The sequence below is a fragment of the Anopheles cruzii genome, chromosome 2, assembly GCF_943734635.1.
Source record: "Anopheles cruzii chromosome 2, idAnoCruzAS_RS32_06, whole genome shotgun sequence".
Lineage (NCBI taxonomy): Eukaryota > Metazoa > Arthropoda > Insecta > Diptera > Culicidae > Anopheles > Anopheles cruzii.
This window is the reverse complement of record NC_069144.1, coordinates 19727731-19736040: the sequence shown is the minus strand read 5'-3', so window position 1 is coordinate 19736040 and position 8310 is coordinate 19727731.

The following is an 8310-nucleotide window of genomic DNA, read 5'->3' as shown; positions in this document are numbered from 1 at the left end:
CATTACCTCGACCGAAAGAAGCCGCGTGGGGTCGTTTCAATTTTATTACGTTCCAGACCCCCTCAGACACCGATCTGGATCGTTGCGGGAAGCGATGCGCCTAATTGATGCTTGACATCCGAACGAGGCATTCGGCTACAGTGGTAGATCCTACGCCCGGATTCTACCCGTATCACCTGCTAGGAACCACTTTCGGCCTCGGGCGTTCGATCACACAGCCCACCAACAAGCCGCAGCAAGTCGCAAAAGCGCCCTAATGAGCCGTGACATGTGGGGTTGTAATTTTGCTCTCAGCTTTTTGGGCGTTTTGTTGCCCGAAAATCAAAGCCGAGTGGAATTAGAGTTTTTGCTTCGTAGGTGTCGCTGTGGCTTATTTTGGCGTATTTTCGTGTTGGAGTCTTTCGTTTTTCGATCCGAAACCCGGGATCCGGGAATAGAATTGTTGGCGGTTTGGTTTGCATTTATTGGACGCCGCTGTCACTAACGATTCGAGCCCATTCGAGTTGTGCCTAAACCTGCGTGTGTGTGTGTGTGTGTCTGTATGTTTCTTTGTGTGGCATCTGTGTGCTTGTTTGCGTCATTAGGTGCTATAATTTGGCGAAATGCTGCTGGGGCTGGCCGAAATAAAAAAAAGGGCACGTTAGCTAATCTGGGCGCAGGGCGCTTGAACAATTGACAGGGAAAATTTTATTGACATTAATAGGGTGGGCCCAGGTGTGCCTGCACACCGTGTCACGGTGCGTGCGTTTGTGCGTGAAATGTCGGCCTCTGTTTTCGAAACCCAATTAACGTGACATGGCAGGGCAATATTCTAATAGAAAAACAGACAAACAAATTGATTATGTTTTCTAGCTCGTCACGACACTGTTGCCGGGACCGGGCTGGAGTTGGTCTTTCGGTGTAAAGTGATAGAAAATATTAGTTTTGTGGAAACATTAACTTCCATTCAAAGTTGCGTAAACTTGACAGACGTATGTTCAAACCCTGACAGAGCATCAACTTGAGTGTAAAACTTTAATTGGGTACTTAATACGGCTCTGCACGTTCTAATAATAATAAATAATAATCATAACCATCGCTTTTTCGGATTGTGGTCCATGGTAACGTTCCAAAATTCCGAAACAATTGAGTAGTTCAGAGATCCCATGTGGCCTAATTGTTTTTCGTTTTTCCCGAGTTAAGTTTATACCGGGGCAGCCTAACACACATATAGTAGTTCGGTTGTCTGTCAATCTAAACTTTCTTCAAACAATCAAATCAATGTTGAATGATCAAATCAATGACTGAACAGACAGATTCTTCCCGAACCTTCACATTAGAAGTAGATTATTATTGGCGCTAACGGGAGTATCACAAAGCCCACCTTTTTTAATATTCAGAATAATTCAATTGAGCCAATCAAGTAATAGAAAGCGTAAAGATCACTGTTTTTTATTTTGAAAACAGTGCCTAAATGCCTAAAAACCTATCAATTTTCTATTAAATATGTTGAAAAAACCCAACCATTATGGAGCTCGAATAAAATTTTCTCAAGAACTACAATTTTTGTCTGGAAGTACCACGGAAGTTTTGCATTGAAAGTGAAGACTGCAAACCGTCGCATGTTTCACAGTTCTTTTTCTCACATTCTTACCAAATTCGTGCCATAAACAATGGAGGACTTCAAAATTCATAAACGTCACATGCGAAACAAATTTTCCAGCTCAACCGATGGCCTGTCCGTCGCTGATTTGTCGTCAATTTGTCGGACGCCACCATTGCAACCTGGCGGGGTCTCGTCATAAAACTTTGCGTTGCAAATTTGTTTCCGAGCCGCGGGCACCGCTGAGAGCCGGGCCGGTCTCGAAACAAATCAAATCCTTGCCGGGTGACCACGGCGCAGCACTAAACCGGGAGAACCAGATGGCTGCAGCTTATTAGGGGCGGTCGAGCGTACGGCGCATCGAATAACAAATTTATATGCCATTGATTCGTGATCAATGTGCTGCCCGATGGGCTTCGTGCCCGTCATAAGCTTTTAGGTGGGCCCCGGCCAGGCCAGGTGGGCTTTTGGCTCTGCGTTGCTTTTTTTGCTGTCGACCTACTCGCAGGTTGCACTCGGACACTCGGTTCACTCCGGGGCTCGCCTTGACGGGGAAGGACTTCGGGGAACACCTGATTAACATTCATAGGCTGTGTCCGGGTGCCCATCGTCCACCCGGAGCACTGAACCGTAGCGACAGGTCGGATGAAAACTACAAATCGATACGAATGGTACCGCCGCAATAAATCTATTTATCATCCGGAACACTCGTTATGATGACGCAGGCCCACGTAAACCGGGCCGGGGTCTCTTCTACGAACGGGCCTCCGGTGGCAGATTTATGATTAACGCCTAAATAAATCAAAATTATAAAATCACAACCAAGTGAGGCAGTACGCCGGTCTTAGACGCTGGCGACGAGCTACGGGAATGCCGTCTTGAGAAGGGTTTCAATGGAAGCCGGTACTTCGGAAGCGCCACATTAGACCTCAGATCGCTCCGGAGTGCATAGAGGTCGCCGGTTTCGGTACGCTGTGCTTACGTGCTCCTGCTGCCCGGAAGAAGAAGAATTGGACCTAAGAACGAAATCGTGCGCCGCAGTCAAAGACGTTGTACGTCTCTGTTTCAGACGAATCCGTTCGGGCGTTATTTATTGCGTGTTGCGTTCATCTACAGATCGTTTCTGGTTCGGGTCTCCAAAGAGCCAACCAAAACCGCAGTTGAAGCTTTGTTGCGCTTCCTCTCGCTATTCTTTTCTCTTCTTCTCACCGGTTTTAACGCAGACCGATAAGACCGTCCTGGCGCGTGAATAAATCAATACAATAGGTTCCGTGCGATTCCATGCTTCAAAAACGGTGCCCAAACGATCCCGACAAATGACGCCTCATCGACAAGTAATCATTTTTGCACGGACCAACGGGCTGCCCAACGTGGCCGGGCGTGGGAAATCCGGGCTTGCAGCCCGTATCTCCATATGTTGCGATCTCCGTGCTCGTGTGCTTGCGCGTCGTCAACGGGTCCGTGCCGTGCCAAATCATGTTTGACAGACGTGATAAATTTGCAAACAAACTGTTCGCTGCTCTCGTAAACCTCGTAGACCAGGGAGCACATACGTGCCTGGGCCCCGGGGTGGTGTGGTGTGCTTTGAATCATATCGGGGTGGGCCGCCGGAGCCCGGGCCGGAGTCCGCCGGATCAGCGCTCCATTTGTCGTCCGGAAGCTACGTACGTTCACGCCACAATGAAGCTGTATCTCGCTGGATTTATGATGGAATATTAAATAAGTGCTTCGGTTGCCCGGCCCAGAGCCCGCCACAGGACACTGTGCCGCCAGGAAAACTTTTCGGCCGAAGCAGACTGTATGGGTGAGGCTGTAGAAGCGCGCCAGCCCGAAGAAAGGAAACTTCGTGTATGGCCGCACGTACACACCATCATGGACCTATTATCTGGAGCTGCCCATATGTACCGTGGTCCTACCGACCTACGGACCTTTGCTGAGCCAGCAGAATCGATTCGTGTCGTTACGGTTCTGCCGTGCTTCACCTCATTGACGTATAGTCCTTCAAGAAAGAAAGGAAGAGAGAAAGAGCAAATCCATCGCTGATGAAGACGTTTCGAAACCAGGCCATTCGAATCGGTACGGATTCTTGGTCATTCCAGCAGTCCTTTGCTCTCTGTACCTGGGGTCTATTGCGGCCTATTGGGATTGTGGGGCTAAAAATAAGAAACCTTCTTCAATCTTTTCAATAAACCACCGGTTTATGCATCACATTGCTGGTGGCCTCCGGATTGGTGTTGTTGCGAGTGTTTATTGTGTCAGCCATGTGGACAGTGGAAACATGTTTTGAATACTCCACTTCCTTATCGGGTGTGGTCGGAGGGTTACCCGGATTCAACGGTGCTGTTGGGCTATTTTTATTCACTCCCCTGAAATAGATCGTTGACATTATTTGTTGGTCGTCTAAAAATTCACGTAAGCATGTCAGGTTATGGTTTTGTTTATGTTTTTATAGTTTAGATTGTACTGGTTTTTGACGATGTTTGAAGAATGGTTTCTTTCTTGTTTCGCATCTACTACAATATAATTTATTCTTATTATCTCTTTAAAAGATATTCTAAAGCTGTTGCATTTTTTTTCTAGATTTCATGAAATACAACATATGTGTAAAATGACATTTTATTACGCTTTTCCGTGCGTCGCGATGTTTCATTGAAATCGATCATTTAATGGGATAAAATTTTATCTACGCACAATCTGTGGCAATGGTGCGTTCGAGTCTGTAAACCGCATTTCCGCAGCTCAGGAGCCTTTATTAGCCACAGCAACCACCAGCCTATTGCGCCATTAGCGACCCGGGTGCTGGTTGCTCTTCGAAAAGGTCGCCACACGCCTCTCGACTATTGCTCGGCCCGAACCAATAGTTTGGTTATGGTTTTCAGTGGTATGCAAGAAAAGTGCGTACAGTTTGTGTGTATTCGAGTATGGGTATGTGTGGTGAACCACCGACCGACACCCGGTACACACACACATTTAATTACATATCCTTAAAATGTGTTTTCAATCGGAATCCTCTAATTCGAACGGCGGCGGTTTTGTGCACGGTTTCTGCCGCGAATTAAAGCATCGAATCGGGTCGCAGAGAAAACTTTTGCTTTGCGAGTTTTATCGAAACCCTTTAAGCAGTGGAAACGGAAGTACGCCGTGTTGTGCGTCCGAACGGTTCCGTACCGCTTTCATTTATCTTTCCTCCGCGAAGGGGAAACTCGCACACATCACTCGTTTTTTCATTTCCATTTTCCAATCACCTTGTTTAGTGAAAACTTTTGCCCGTTGTTTTTAAATTTACGACCCGCCGAAAACAAAGTCTTTCGCCTGTGCTTACCGCTCATCGTTCCGAACAATTTCTTTGTTTCATTCGATTGTAGCTCAAATTAAATTTCTTTTGAAGCACGGTTCGTGGAAAACTGCGGAGCCATCGTTTACGCTGGCTCGGGGTACGAAAATGAAGAAAAGATTTGGAAAATTTATATGCGGCTCGCTTCCATTTAATAACAGTTCGAGCAGTTGCGGACCGACAACGGTGTTTCAGCTAAAACCTGTTTCGAGAGCTCAGTTTTATTTAGGGCAATGGCTTTAAGCGAGTAATGACTTGAAGTATAATAACAGAGGTTATTAATCAAGACCTATTTGGAATAGGCACTTGGTGCAGTACGGTATCCGCTTCCGATTGAGTTATAATCATTTGAGTTTTTCTATTGTTTTTCGAAGGACCATTTTATTTGATTCTTGATTTATTCGCTATTCGAGAATTGAGTTTTAGATTTTTAATGAAGCTTGTTATTAATCTTTCAAATAATTGTTAAACTGTCACTTAAATAAGATTTTCGGAAAATCGTTTGCGTAATTTCGAACATTTTTCTAAACAACGCATAATATTTTTTCATTTGTACAGTTTGCCCATCGTTTAGTGACATTGGCCAGCCCACGAAAGTCACACGTTGAAGGAAATTTGATTGCTCGCTTGAACGGTAAGTTGTATCAACAGAAATAGACATCCAATTTAAAAAAAAAACATTATTTTAGCTAACGTTTAGTTTGAGTTAAAAGTTTTGAGAATGCTTTGTTTTGATTAGTATGCCCTTTGTCGTCATTTTTACGCCTTTGTCAAACGCACTCGAATCGGACAGCGTATAATGGCGCTCTTTTACACAAATAAGTGCACTGTCCTAGTAAACCTTGATTAACCACAGTCCGTGGCTGCCCGTGGGTCAATCGCACCCTTACCCTGGTTTCGTACAAGAACCCAATCAGCGTCACCATCGGTCACAACATATTTGTGCCTCCCCTTTGGACACCTACGACCGACCGCAGCGTCCCGAAGGAACCCAAAAACATGGCTGACGTTGTTTTGTTTGCATCAAACCACGACCAAAATGTCGCAACAAACGCAGTCCGCAGTACCCCGCGCTGCGAGTCGGTGGGTATCCTGTCACTAACTCGATTACATCTGTATGCGGATTTACACGCTAACGGAAGAGGCGACAGGATTATAAAAAAAGGAACACACCAATATTGTGCGCCCAACGTTTGGTTGTTGGCGAAATTGAAGTCAACAATTCCGGCGAAAGGCAATATTTTTTGCGATTCATCTTCGTTACGCGAAGGTGAAAAATACGCAAGAGAGAGACGGAGAGATGTTAAAGAGACGAAACCGTTTCGCTTTTCAATGGCCAGTGGGTGTCACATGGGTGTGTGTTTGTATTAATTGGCCGTGCAGGACTTTTGCGTGATGACGTATATTTTCTTTGAAATAAATTAAAGAAAAAGGTTTACGCCAATACGCAGTAAAATAAACCCGAAAAAAAGGCAGCAACACAATACTTAATGTGTTTCCTATTTAAAATATTTGTTCAAAATCTGTGGTTCGGTTCACATAAAGTAATATTATTTTGACAACGTGCTCGAAGAATTTGTGGAAACGCCCTCTGGAAAATGAAAATAAATGCGGACGGGGCTTTAGCAATGCTAACCACGAGCATCGCCGGCTGTTGGGACATTGCTGAACCCAAACATTTTCAGCACCCGACACGAGCCTTGATGCCAAATAGCAACACGTTTGTACCGTTGTCTTGTCGGTCGGTCGCGATTCACGCAGAGTGTGACAGTTCAATTTTAGCATTGTCACCCCCTGCAAGACAATAGAGCGTGCGATATAAAGTAAATTATGGGGCTTTGCTTCACAATGTTCTGGTGATTGGCTGCACGTGGTGCAGTAATTGCGTACAGGATTTTGAAATGAATTAGTGGTTGGTATTTTGCCGTTTTTTTAATTACTGTTTGGTGAAAGTCCTAGAATGTACAATCCTGGATCATTGTCAGGCGTTGGGTTTTACAAATTACAATTTTGACAGCTTTTTGTTCGGGTTCTCTTTTTATGCTTTAACTTAAATGACATTTTGAATCAGTATTTTGTCAAAGTAATCTGTTTCTAATATTAATATTAAACTGTAAAAAGTGTTCATTTGTTACTAATCAACCCATCTCCAATTAATCACCTTTCCAATACGGCACTCCAACTAGCGCTTTCTACGGCCTCCTCCGCAATGACGATAGCTGCGAGCAGCGATCGGTCTGTTGATTGGCGGATTCAGCAAATTCTTAAAACATCGTTAACGATCCAATTGCCCGGTGATTTATTAACAGCATTTGTCAACACGCAAACATCGGCAGGCCGAAGGGCCGAGAGGAATCGGCACGGCACGTCCTTTCGTTCGTGGTGCCCGAGAGATGAGCTAAATGAACTATTAATTTAGAGAGAACAAAAAGTGTCGTACAGATTTGGCTGCGTCAAATCGCACCAAACGGTGACAGCTGGCGCGTCTCCGTTCTTGCTGGCGTTCTGATTGACAAAAACACGCCGGACCGTAATCTCGTCCTGGCGGCCGTCATGTCGGCCATTTACAGCCGACGTGCCTTCCGCCGATCGATACCCAGAGGCAGAGGAGTTCATTTTGGCATCATCGTCGTCGGAGTCCTCGAGCTTGCGAGGATCTCGATGCCGATGCTGATGGAAATTATTGAATCAACAAATCCCAGCGCGGAGCCCGGAAAGTGGCGTCCTTGTTTTGACGGTGACGCTTATGATGTGCGCCTAAGCTGTGCCATGATTAGGTTCTACCGGGGAACGTTCCCATTACCACCGTGATTTCCGTGCAGATCGTGAACGTTACGCGTAAAAGAAGAGATTTCCGTTCGCTCGTTTTCGTGTGGAAGAATAGTGAAGCAGTGTGCGTAAGGAAGACAGGAGCGTGGCTCACGAGTAGTAGTTAATTTGTGGAAATTAGATTTTACTAAGCCTTCGCAGCCTTCGGTTCTAGTGGAGTACGTGTGGAAAATTTGCTTCAAGTCAAATGGAAAAAAAAGAAAATGAGATTTATGAGATGAGTGAAGTAACTAAATAATTTTGTAAAATTCGATGAAATAATCAGAATTAGTACAATCAGAAAAAAAGAAATGTACAATTTAATTTATAATATACTGTGATTAAAAATAATTTTGCAAAATGTTAAGGCCTTACTGATCGGCAATTGAATTTAATAAAGTAAAATCGAAAGCAGTTTGTGAGTTCTAGTGTGAGCTGCTATGGCCCAGATTAGTAACTCAATCTACAATCTATTATCGTATGAATGTTCGTAGAGCCACGATATGCTGCAGCTCAAGGCCACATGTAGAACTTCTGGGAGAACGCTTCGCTGTAAAGTGCTTGTATTTCAAAGTAATGGCACCAG